Here is a 12350-nt window from a genome sequence, read left to right on the forward strand (position 1 = left end):
CCACTGCTATCTGTGATCTTTTTAAACAGACTCCTAGTTCGACGTTTGATTTATAACCAAATGTAACTGATTCTTCAGGAATGTAGAAGGATTTTAGGCTTTCTCAAATCACATTCATGATGGAAAAAAGTGTTATTTTTGGAACTTCTGCACTCTCAAACATCCGCATCTAATTCCTGCATCACAAATGTGATCATTTGATAAATGATGATGTTGAATCTGTGATGCAGAAGTTGTGTGCACCAACTGAATCGAGTGGTTAGGAATTTTTATTTTTTTTTAGTGGAACACAACCATTTCTGCTTGCACAAAGCAATGCACTGCTATTACAAGCTGGCATATGTCTCGCTCACAGCTGTCCAATTGACTTTAATGAGGCAATCATGTGCCACTTCCCACTGTTCCAAAAACCTTGCTGCGATCCAATATCAAAGATTATCTGAGCGATCCTGCAAACTTCATCTTTAATTTTCTTTAAAGTATACTATAACAATTTACTGGAGCAAATGTGGATGTCAGTGAAAGTCCAAAATTGGCAAGTGGCAGAAATAGCACCATCTTTGGTGGTAGCCGGAAATACAAATCAAACTCTTTAATATCATGATATGGAGTATATTGTGTGATCAACAAAATTTCTTTCACAAATGACAAAAATTTACAAAGTGCATTTTCAAGACTGTGTTGCGGCACATTGTCCTCCAAAGGTGAGACAAGAAGCGTACTCTCGACCGGGGAGCAGGAGCGTCCGCTGATGAGTTCAAACTCGCAGTGTGGATGTGCTCAAATTAAAGGACAGAACTAGCAGGTTTACAAAAACAAACTAACTTCCACCAACCTACCATCTTCCTTCTTGTTTAGCCGAGACAAATTCACCAGACACCTTCACAGTTTTTTCTTCAACCTTTCCTTTACCTATCTCACCTAATGTTCATCAATGTAAAAACCAGTCTCTTAAAATGTTTCAATTTCCTCTTTCACACGTTTTGGTTCCCCATATTGTATCATAATTCATGACTCTTCTTCCTTAAATGACTTTTCAATTCGACCTTTCCTTCGTCCCACTGCTGCAACGTTTCTCTTCTCCATTTGCTTAATTATCCTTCATCGCATCCCACACGTAATGTCTTCAATCGCATCTCAGATTTAAAAAAAAAAAATCCCAGTTTGCAATATATGTTCGAGTTCCATCAATCGTCCTTTTTTTCCAACTTCAGTGCCAATTCACCCCGTCTACTTAAATCTACGTCCTCCTAACTCCTCACCTGTTATAGCTCTCCTTACTCTCTCCCACCTTCAATCTTGCTCCACATTCTACCTTCGCTCTTGACACCTCTTCACTGTCTTCTGCTCTAGTATCAGCTCCTCCTCGGATGTCCCAAACTGTGTGGTATTCTAATATCTGTGGGCTCAATTCCAACGTCACAGATATTCCTCTCACACCTCCCCCTCTTCCCAATCCCTCAAATATCAAAACCTCCTCCTGCCTGCACCCTTCTTCTTCACCATACCTCAAACAAGTCTCATCCTTCCCCTCGCCCCACCTCTCCCGCCGCCGATCCTGCCTCTTGGTCGTGCTTGCTCTCATTGTCTCCCCTCCCTCTTAACGCTTTAAAGCTTAAAGCTGTTCAACAGAAACTTTTCTCCTTCAAGATGTCTCTGACTCCCCAGTATCACTCTCTGGTTACTCCCTCCTCTGAATGACAGACCTGAGCCTCGTCCTGGCAGCAGAGTTGCTCTCTTTATCAAAAACTCCATTCCTCACTCTCCATGCACTGCCCTCACTCCCCCATACCCCAAGAATACCTCTAGCTCTGGCTTCCCTCCACTCTCACCTCATGTTCATATGTGTGTTGTGCCATCCACCAAACAGTGATGACTCCATTTACATCTCGCTCTCCAAAAACATGGACCAACTTCAATCCTCTCATCAGAACTCTCTCTTCCTCATATGTGGTGACTTCAGTTGCCATCATACCAGATGGTTGGGTGTGGGTACCTCCCTCACCTGCCATGGGTCTTCAGCAAAAGACTTCTGTGACTCTTTGGGACTGACTCAATCTGTCAACTTCCTGACCTGGATCTCAACCAGTAGTACTCCATCTCTTCTCGATTTGATTTTGACAAATTTCCCTGAAAATATCTGCTATCCTTCCTTTGCTCCAATCCGGTTCATCTGATCACGTGCTTGTCAAAGTAAACCTCTCTCTGGCTGTTATTAGAGACCGACCTCAGCACCGTCGAGTCTGGCATTTCACTCAAGTCGACAAGCAGGGTCTCCAAGCAGCCATCAAACTTCTACACTGGTCTCCCATCTCTACTTTCTCTGACATCAACTCATCCTGGGAAATTTTTCAAAGAAATTTGCTCTCTCTCATCCATAAACTTATCCCATCTTGTCTTCATTTGTCCTTCCCTTCCTCCCGCCCATGGTACACTGAAGCTTGTGGCGAGGCAGTTGTCCTGAAACAACTTGCCTTCACCCCATGGAAGGTAAACCCAACTGAAGGTAATCTCAGTTCCTTACACAAAGCTGGGAACAAGTGTGTATCTACCATCAGGAGAGCCAGAAAACAACATCTTTCTAATCTCAAGTCTGAACTCTCAAACCTGTCTCCCTCATAGAAATACTGGTGGCATATAGTTAAGTCTGTTTCTGGTGTATGTTCTCCCCTCCATCCCCTCTCTTACGTCAAATGGCCGCACAGCTGATACCGCACGTGAAAAGGCTGAATGCCTAAACTCGGTGTTTGCTTCTAAATCTTGTGTCTCAAACCAATCGTTTTCTCTCCCCACCTTACCCAGTCGCACCCACCTGTCCCTGGACTCTGTGTCCTTTTCTCCTGACAAGGTGGAGAGCTTGCTTTCAAACCCCGACTCTGATTCTGCAACCGATCCACACGGCATCAGCCCACGTGTCCTAAAAACTTGCTCTGCTGCTCTTGCTCACTGTCTCTTTCTTTTATTCACCATCTCATTTCCACAGGGCCATCGGACATGTGCTTGGAAATCAGCTAATATTACCACCCTGCAAAAAAAGGTGCAAAAACATCCCTGCAACTGCAGACCAATTTGCCTGCTCCTGCTATCGTCAGCAAGGTCACGGAATCCATCATCACTTCCGACATTAAATCCTTCCTCTTCTCCAATGGCCTGATTTCTGATCATCAATTTGGATTTAGTCTGCGTCACTCTACCCTGGGCATGCTGCTCCTGCTTTCCTTAAAATGGATGAGGATCCTCAATGCCAGACATGAGATCAGAGCCATCTCCCTGGACACATCGCGTGCTTTCGAAATGGTATGGCACCATGCCCTGCTCACCAAGCTCTCTTCCTATGATATCCAAGGCAATCTCCACTCTTGGCTCGCAAACTTCCTTTCCAGTCGCAGTCAACGTGTGGCTCTCAATGGAATTCTCACATCCCCTCATCCTGTCCAGGCTGGAGTTCTTCAACAATGATCTCTCCGACTCTCTGGAAAATCCTCTTTATCTCTTTGCTGATGACTCCACCCTCTGCCGTACCATCTGTCATCCCTCAGACCGGCAAGCAGCAGCCTCTTCACTCTTTGCAGACCTGGATGCAATCACATGCTGGTCCAACACGTGGAACATGTCTTTCAATGATGACAAATCCCCCACTCTCACTATGTCTCTCTGAAAGGAACATCTGGAACCCCTGCCCCCACCCCCCCCCCCCCATCTACTTTGTCAACAATCTTCTTGAAGAAATCTTTTCATACAAACTTTTTGGCCTCACTATCTGCCATGATATATATATATATATATATATATATATATATATATATATATATATATATATATATATATATATATATATATATATATATGCACATCTATACATATATCCATTGTCTTTGTGTCAGTTTTGCCTCTTCTCCAAAACCACTGGTCAAAGAATTATGAAAATAGTACCATATTAGTCACCAATGTCCCTGGGAGTGTGCAGTCCAAAAGCATTGATTTGGACATTTTAACATTTTCATTATTCACGTCGATAAATGCTGAGATAAAGCGTGGCTTGGCAATATGTTGTGAGATTCTACTTATTGACAACTCAAGGCTCGGGACATTGTGAACAGCAAGGACATCTATACACCCTTACTGTAACTGTTTCACTGGACTGAGAATTTAAAAATAAAAAAATTGAGCAACAAACAATTTGCCTTGGTGCTGCAGACTTGCTAGTTACCTTATAAGGAGGTTCAACTGAGGAGGAGGTCATTATCGAGTAGGTTGGCTGAGCAGAGGAGTCGATTGGCAGGGTCTGAGGAGTAGAGTCGGTTGATTGGGTCTGATCAAAGCCTGTGCTATGATTGCCAACCCATGGCCATTTGTTCATGCTCTATCCTTTTAAAATGCTGAGAGTCAAGCAAGGAAGCAGTTTGTACCATTTTTGAAGTCTTTGATATGACACGGTTCGGGCTCAAACCACTAACCTCTCAGAATCAGAGTGGATGCTCTAAATATATGCCATTGAGTCTGGTAGAGGAGTAGTTCGAACTCGACTTTATTGTGGGGTTGGCTGGCAAAAATTTTGGCCCAACTTTGATTATTCATTCAATTAGGTCAAATAAGGAAGTTGGAATTTGTTAAGGGTTCCGGTGATAGCTCGTCTACTCTTCGTGAGGAACACTGTGGGTTCTTTAAAATCCACCGACTAATACCAGCCGAATGGACACCCAGTTTAACATCTACCTGAGGTTAAGCACATCCATTATTAATGCCTCGCCCTTCCTGCATAACACCAAGATGACCGTTTATAGCTGGGCTGAGATTCTAACCTCGGTGAGGCAGCTCAGAGCTGTCAATACTTTCATGACCCAAACATTTTTGTGAGGTCAGCCAGTTGGAAAGGTTTTGGCCCAAGTCTTTCATGAGCCTGATGCAGGGCCAGTTGTGACGTTCGGCAAAATCCCAGGAATTTGGAATTTGTTCAGGATGCTGTTGATAACTCGCTTACTCTTCACGAAAGACACTGTGGGATATTTTACGTTCATCAACTCATCTTAGCAGATGGGACACCCACCATAAGCTCCATCTGATTGACGTGGCACTTGTGGATGCGGTGCCCTGTTTGCGGCGCACAAATCTGACAATGTATCGTCAGCTCAAGAATTTAAGCCAAACTCGACATTTCACAAGTAAGTGCTCAAAATTTGCACCAGATGGTGGACCCAGGAAGTCCACTTGGTTTCAGGAGAGTGGCTGGCTCACGATTTGAATGTCGGAAAAACACAGTTGGCTCATTAACGACCTTCTGTGTGGAATTATCAGCCTACACTACTTGGTCGTATCTTTTGGTGATGCAAGTCCACTCATTGTGGTTGACTTGTTCCTTTCCTTTGTTTCCAGATCATTTTTGATGACTCTGGGTCTTAACAATCTCCTGGAATATATATATATATATATATATATATATATATATATATATATATATATATATATATATATATATATATATATATATATATATATATATATATATATATATATATATATATATATATATATATATATATATATATATATATATATATATATACCGGGCGTAGTGGCGTGCGCCTGTAATCCGGCTACTCGGAGGCTTGGGTTGGAGGATCGCTTGAGGACGGGTGCTCTGCACTGGGCCACGCTATGAGAGGGTGTAGGGCAGCCCGGAATCATGGCGAAACCCAATCCATATCCCTGTGTCGTAAGAGGCGACCAGGGTTGTGTCAGGAAGGGCATCCGGCGTAAAACCTCTGCCAAATCAGTATGCGGATCATAACGGATGATCCGCTGTGGCGACCCCTAACGGGAGCAGCCGAAAGACGAACAACATATATATATATATATATATATATATATATATATATATATATATATATATATATATATATATATATATTTAAAAATGCTTTCACAAACTACAATTACCTAAGGGCTTGCAATGGATGAAGTCAACAGGATGTTGATTGAGCTGTTCTAATTGCCCTGGCACGTAAGGAGAACCTGACATTTCAGCCATTACCCCTTCATCTGATCAAGAGTGAGGGACACTAGCCTTCACTCGTGTGACTTGTTCTATATTATACCTCAGGACCTATTCTGGCAAAAGGTATCTTGAGTGAGGGATTTAAGTCCACAAGTGAGTGCAGATGAGACAGCCAGCTTGCTGTTCCTATTTGAGAATGGATACGAATGCAGCACCCTCTTTTGAAAAACAATAATCGAAAAGACACACACTCACGCTCACACACACTCACACACAAACACATGCACATATATCGTGGGATTCACCTTCACTATTGAACTAAAGAGTTCAGAAATGATCTTTGAGGTCTGCTGCCACCCCAATCAACACATGATTTTCATTATTTCTGCGAATTAACTTGTCATGCTGTTTTCCTTTTCCAGAGACAATGCATGTGAGGCTGACATCAATCCAGACATGTTTAGGGGGTGGAGGTGGGTGGGGGGGGGGTGGTGAGGGGTATTCTCTACATTTGAGGATGTCAACAGAATATTAATATTGTGCCCTTTAGCTATTTGTTAGCATTGAGTTGATCAAGAATATTGGACAGGAAGAACAATTGGAATTTCATGTTTCATTTTACGTCACACAGCCATCCAATGTTATTTTAAACATTCACTTTGAAATAATAGCTTTAACATCGTGTTCCTATTCCCTTCCTTGTTTGTCATTGTATGTGCATTAACTGTGATGCATTGCATTGCTGTACACTATTGGCAAATGTGCGTTATTTTTTTCGAACTGATCATATTAAAAACTCATAGCTTTTTACTGCGGAATTGCTGATGCAGCAAACCATCGTAGCTTTTGGTCGGATTGGATTTCCACGCTTTGTTTGCATTGCAAGGTTCTTTTGAAAACATGCATTCCTATGATTAAGCAGAACCGTTGTGGTTTTTTTTTAGGGCAATGTCTCAGAATACCCTGGCAGTTGACATTTATTTCCATCTGGTTGTGCAGTTTCCCTCTTAACGATAAGGCCTCATCACGTAGTTTGAAAGGTGGTGAACACCTGATAACCAAACACAGCTGTGCTCTGCGCCAAGCTCGGTGTGTGGCCCACTTTGCCATCAGTTATTCAAGGAATCATTAATTGATGACATGTGAGCAACTGTGCTCTCTGCCCCACCCACATAATGTCAACCCAAATCAGCTTATAAGGTCTGTTGTGGCTTGCCTGACACGTACGGTGTGTTCTGATTTTAGTTACTTTGTGCAAGGAGGATTTTACTTTCCCCAGCGTAACATAAATGCCAAGAGAAAATATCACTTGTCTGAGAAACTGTCTGGATTTTACAACTGAAATTGTTGTTTGAAAATATATGTGGTAATTGAAAGGTGTGTGTGTGTGTGTGTGTGTGTGTGTGTGTGTGTGTGTGTGTGTGTGTGTGTGTGTGTGTGTGTGTGTGTGTGTGTGTGTGTGTGTGTGTGTGTGTGTGTGTGTGTGTGTGTGTGTGTGTGTGTGTGTGTGTGTGTGTGCGCTCAGTGGTTGTTGCTACCCTTGCAGGAAGACCATTCCATGCATTCACCACTCTGAGTGAAATACCCCTGCATTACTATTATCCAAACTTCCCTGTTCTTTACTCTTAAACTGTGGCCCCCTTTTACTGTCAGTGTCCATTCTGCTGTAAAATTATTCTGCACCTATTTGTCTATCCCCTTCATTCTTTTAAATATCTCTGCCACCCCAATATCTCTCCCCTTAAATTTATCTCCTTTCTTTGCAAAAATTCCTGTCTCTTTCCGTTGCTTCCCATAGATTAGTCGAGCTTGGCCTGAGACCAATGCGGTTGAACTATGCTGTACCCTTTTCTGTGGCAGTTATATCCTTCCTCGGACAAGATGACCAAAACTGAACACAATATTCGAGATGAGGCCGAACTAAATTCCGATATAGTGTTAACACTACCTCTTTTGATTTGTAATTTACCCATTGATGAAAACAATCTAAAACCCTGTTACCTTTACCTATGGCTGCCTGGCACTGTCCTGTCTGCTTACACTCCATATATATTGCCACCTCAAGATCCTTCTCCTGTGTGATATGCTCCAAGACTGCCCCTTGCATTATGTAGTCGCTATTTTCATTTTTAACTCGCCTGTTCAAAGAACAGAGAGCTATAGCGATACCCCCGGCGTGAGCGTCAGCGTGAGCGTGAGCGTGAGCATGAAAATGTTAAAGTTTTTGGTGCAAGTTATTTTTTCCTTTCTCATGTTTTTATCTACCACACTATTTTTTATACTCCATTTATATATATATATCGGGTCGTATAATGTGATACCAGTTGTCCGTCCGTCTGTCTGTCTGTCTGTCTGTCTGTCCGTCCGTTCCTGTCCGCACTCTAACTCCCAAAGTTTTCAACTTTCACATTTCATATTTGGTACATAGGTACAAACTGTGGAGACGGTGTGTCGCAACATACGTTCATCATCTAAAGTGGTTGCCATGGCAACCATGATGCTATTTTCCATGTAATAGCACAATTCTGTATAGACCTTCTTGTTCGGGCGTATATTGTGCTCACTTGCGTTCTTGTTATGCATATCAAAGGTGCTGAAGCTGATCACTGGGGTACCCCATTACTTACATCCTCCCATCTAGACATCATCCCACTCACAATCACTCTTTCCTTTCTATCTGAGTGAAATAACCCTGCATCACTAAGCCAGTTTCCAATTCAGTTAGCTACCCAACCAGCCACTCCATTGAGTCAACAGCTTTCTGTGTGGTAACTTCTGAAAAACTTTTTTGAAAGTTTTGATAAACTGCATATACTGCACTTCCCTCATCCACCCAATCAGAAAGTACTTCATAGAACTCCAATAAATTTGTTGAACATGATCTCCCATTCATATATCCGTGATGACTACCTTTAAGTAGTTTGGAAATTATTCAAATGGTTCCCTATCCATTGCTGAATTAACATCCACAACACCTTTTTCACAACTCAAGTCAAGCAAACAGGTCTATAGTTCCCCAATTATTCTCTGGATCTTTTCTTAAATCGTGGTATTACATTTGTGACTTAAGTCTTCTGGTACCTGTCCCGACTTCTATGATCTGTTAAAGTAATCCAGTAATATCACTCTTCTCTGCCCTGTCACCTCCCTCAATACTCCTTGATGCATGTCATATGGCGCTGGAGCCCTTAGTTTTCTCCGAGCTGTTTTCCTCGCTGTTCATTACTTCTTCCATTTTTACTTGGATCTCTTCAAGAAGCCCTTGCTTAACTCCAAGATAGGTACTCTCAGTTCTTGGAAGTTCCCCTGACTGATCTTGTGTAAATGTAGGATGAAAACTCCATAATAAACCCTGCCATCTCACCTGCATCATCCAAAATTTATACTCTGCTATGCCTCAAGGGACCCACACTTATCTTAACCTGATATGTAGTCCTTATCATGAAGTTTGGTCGCACTCCATATAAAAAGACGATACCGAAAAAAAAATGGCCACCCATTCAAATGTATACATTGTAGCTCATAAACTACTATAGACTGAAGTCCAAATAATTTAAAAGCCATACCTTTTATTCACGAGTGTTTTCTGAGCTACCAAGACTTAAAAAGACGCCAGAATACATCATTAAAGTACCACAGCGGGAGATCGATAAAACACTAATTTGTACTTCTTCTTCCCATCTCAAAACAATGTTAAACTGTAGCCTGACCTAACTCAATAACTGCTGAAGCTATGATGGTGATTCCAACATGAGGAAGTTAGTTTGTTTCTGTTCGAGTGCACGCAACCCAAAATTTAAAAATATATAAAATATTAATCGTTTTATTACAAAAATAAATCAAACGTAAATGTGGACTCAACCAAACCAGGCCGGATTGTGGGAGGGGGTGAAAATGGACACTGGACAGAACCATTCCAGAAGCAATGCAAATCCAAACCATCCCCCAAATCAACTGAAACAAGTATCAAAACAATTTAACAACACAGATGGATTTAATCCATACCAAAATAACAAAATATACAAAACATGAAGCATTGTATTATTTTTAAAAGTGACTAGATGAACCGTGAACCCGTTGGGTTCCCGTTGTGACAACAGTTTATAAAAAAATCATTTCAAAACAAAAACAAAAATCAAACAAAAAAAAAGATAACTCCAGTGAACTATACCGCTGAGGTTGTTTGCATTGATCAAATTCTCCCGAAGAGTACTTGACTGAATCGGGAAATGATTTTTTAAATAATTTTTTCATTGCCCGATTTGAACGAAAATTGACACTGCACACCGCAGGAGAATGGTGAGTAAGGTGGGCCAAAACATTTTGCGCTATTGTGTATCATTTTGGCTGTGTTTTGGGAACATACATACATACATACATACATACATACATACATACATACATACATACATACATACATGTATATAAGATGAGAGTTTTAGTAATATATAGATAATCGCATCGACATTTCTGCATCTGTGGTGATCCACATCGTGGACTGAACCAAAAGCCAGGATTAATTGGGGGTAGGGGTGGGGGTGGGGGGAAGGGGTTAATTTTACCATAAGCCAAATTTAATAACACAGATGGATTTAATCCATACCAAATTAACAAAACATATAAAACATGAAGCATTTCATTACTTAAATAAAATTTCAGAAACAAAGAAAAAACCTTTTTTTTTAAAGTAAAAAAAAAACAGAGGGATTATATCTCAAAAAAAAAACAACCAAACAAGGTGGGAATGACACCACATTACGATGCCACAATATGACACGACCATCCTCATGGTTTACCATCAGCATATATTTTGACGTTGTTCCATCACAATCCCACAACAAAAGTAAATCCATATTTGAAACTGGAATGGCACTCCGTGGAGCGCATACCTCCACCAGGCTGAACAGTTCACGTTTTGTATCCCACTCCGAGTCTGCATCCGGACCTTAACCAAAATCAAATCGGTTGTTCTTGTCATCACCTACCCAACTCATCCATACCTTTTCGAGATATCATGCTTTATATTGTTTTTGGCCCCATCTCTCAATGGGGAAGAAGAATCAATTAAATAAATAAAAAAACATTATCGGACTCAGATCTGGATCTTCACTAAAATCGAAACAATTTGTCCATTTCACACACCCACCTGGTTGATAAGTTTCGTCCAAATCTGTCTATAACTTTTTGAGATTTCGTGCTATGTATCGTTTTTGGCCCAATCACTCAGTGGTTAAGAATCACTTTACAAATTCTAGTATCCGGATTCAGCTATTCACCAAAATCTTTTTTAATTCTTCCTTGTCACACACCCAAATTGTCCAACAAATTTCGTCCAAATCCATCCACAACTTCTTGAGATGTCCTGCTCATAACCAGAACTTGGAGGGCAATCGGTTGGTGGCAAAACAATACCTTTACCGCACAATGCCTGATTCAGCATAACATATCGGTCCCCAAGACGTTTTGATATATCATGCTATATATCATTTTCGGCCCTTTCTCTCAATGGTGAAGAATCACTTTAAAAATCAAATAATTCTCGTATCAGGGATGAAACCACAACCTCTGTCCACCTACAGTGGTGGAGGTAGCTCAATTCCTCAGGGTCCTGGCAAATGTACTGGTAGCTGATGTAATGAGCTGGTAGTACTGTGTAAAACAGGAATGATATCAATGAACTACTCAGAAAGAAATTAATCAGAAAAACAAACAAACAAACAGACAGACAGGAGTGAAAACATAACTTCCGTCCACCTTCGGTGGTGGAGGTTAAAAAAAAATGGTCCCTGCGGAGATTCAAATGATATGGTAGATATTTACATATATTTCTCTTCCAGTGATAATCAGATTTTAAGATTTAAACATTATTTGATGCTTATTCAGAAAGTATTTGGTTGTTCACCTGGTGAACCTGGTTCTCCTGTGTATTTATTCTCCACCTGGTTGGTGGTTCACCTGAGCCATGAACTTTTGCTGTATTTATTTAACAGACGTACATATCTATGTGTTTTTTATAATGCACATGCATATAATTAAATAATTCAAGGTGGTATGTCTGTCATGGATAATATATAGTTTTGGCTGTATCTTTATCTATATGTATATGTATTATTATTATATATATATATATTTTTTTTTTTTGCATGTAACATTACTTAGGTGAGGACATGTTGCTGATGCAATGCCCCCACCCATTAGGACAGGTATTTGGAATTTTGTTGGGATTACCATCACAAACAGAGGCTTACTCTTTTTGAAAATAAAAAATGGAGTCTTCCACCACCACCAACACATGCTAGCAGATGTTATATATCTGGCTCAACATTCCTCCGAAGGACGCTGTCCTCATTAATCC

At 40.9% G+C, this 12350-nt stretch overlaps 1 protein-coding gene and 1 pseudogene across 3 annotated transcripts in view; both read left to right on the forward strand.

Annotated features, from left to right (window-relative positions):
• The window catches only part of DGKZ (diacylglycerol kinase zeta), a 746996-nt gene that overhangs the window by 198564 nt on the left and 536082 nt on the right, over positions 1–12350 (forward strand). The gene's annotated exons all lie outside the window — the stretch shown is intronic.
• LOC147024379 (signal recognition particle RNA) lies at positions 5563–5703 on the forward strand (annotated as a pseudogene).

Source organism: Eptatretus burgeri, chromosome 6 (assembly GCF_056783735.1).
Source record: "Eptatretus burgeri isolate ZD-2024b chromosome 6, Ebu_testis_v1, whole genome shotgun sequence".
Classification (NCBI taxonomy): domain Eukaryota; kingdom Metazoa; phylum Chordata; class Myxini; order Myxiniformes; family Myxinidae; genus Eptatretus; species Eptatretus burgeri.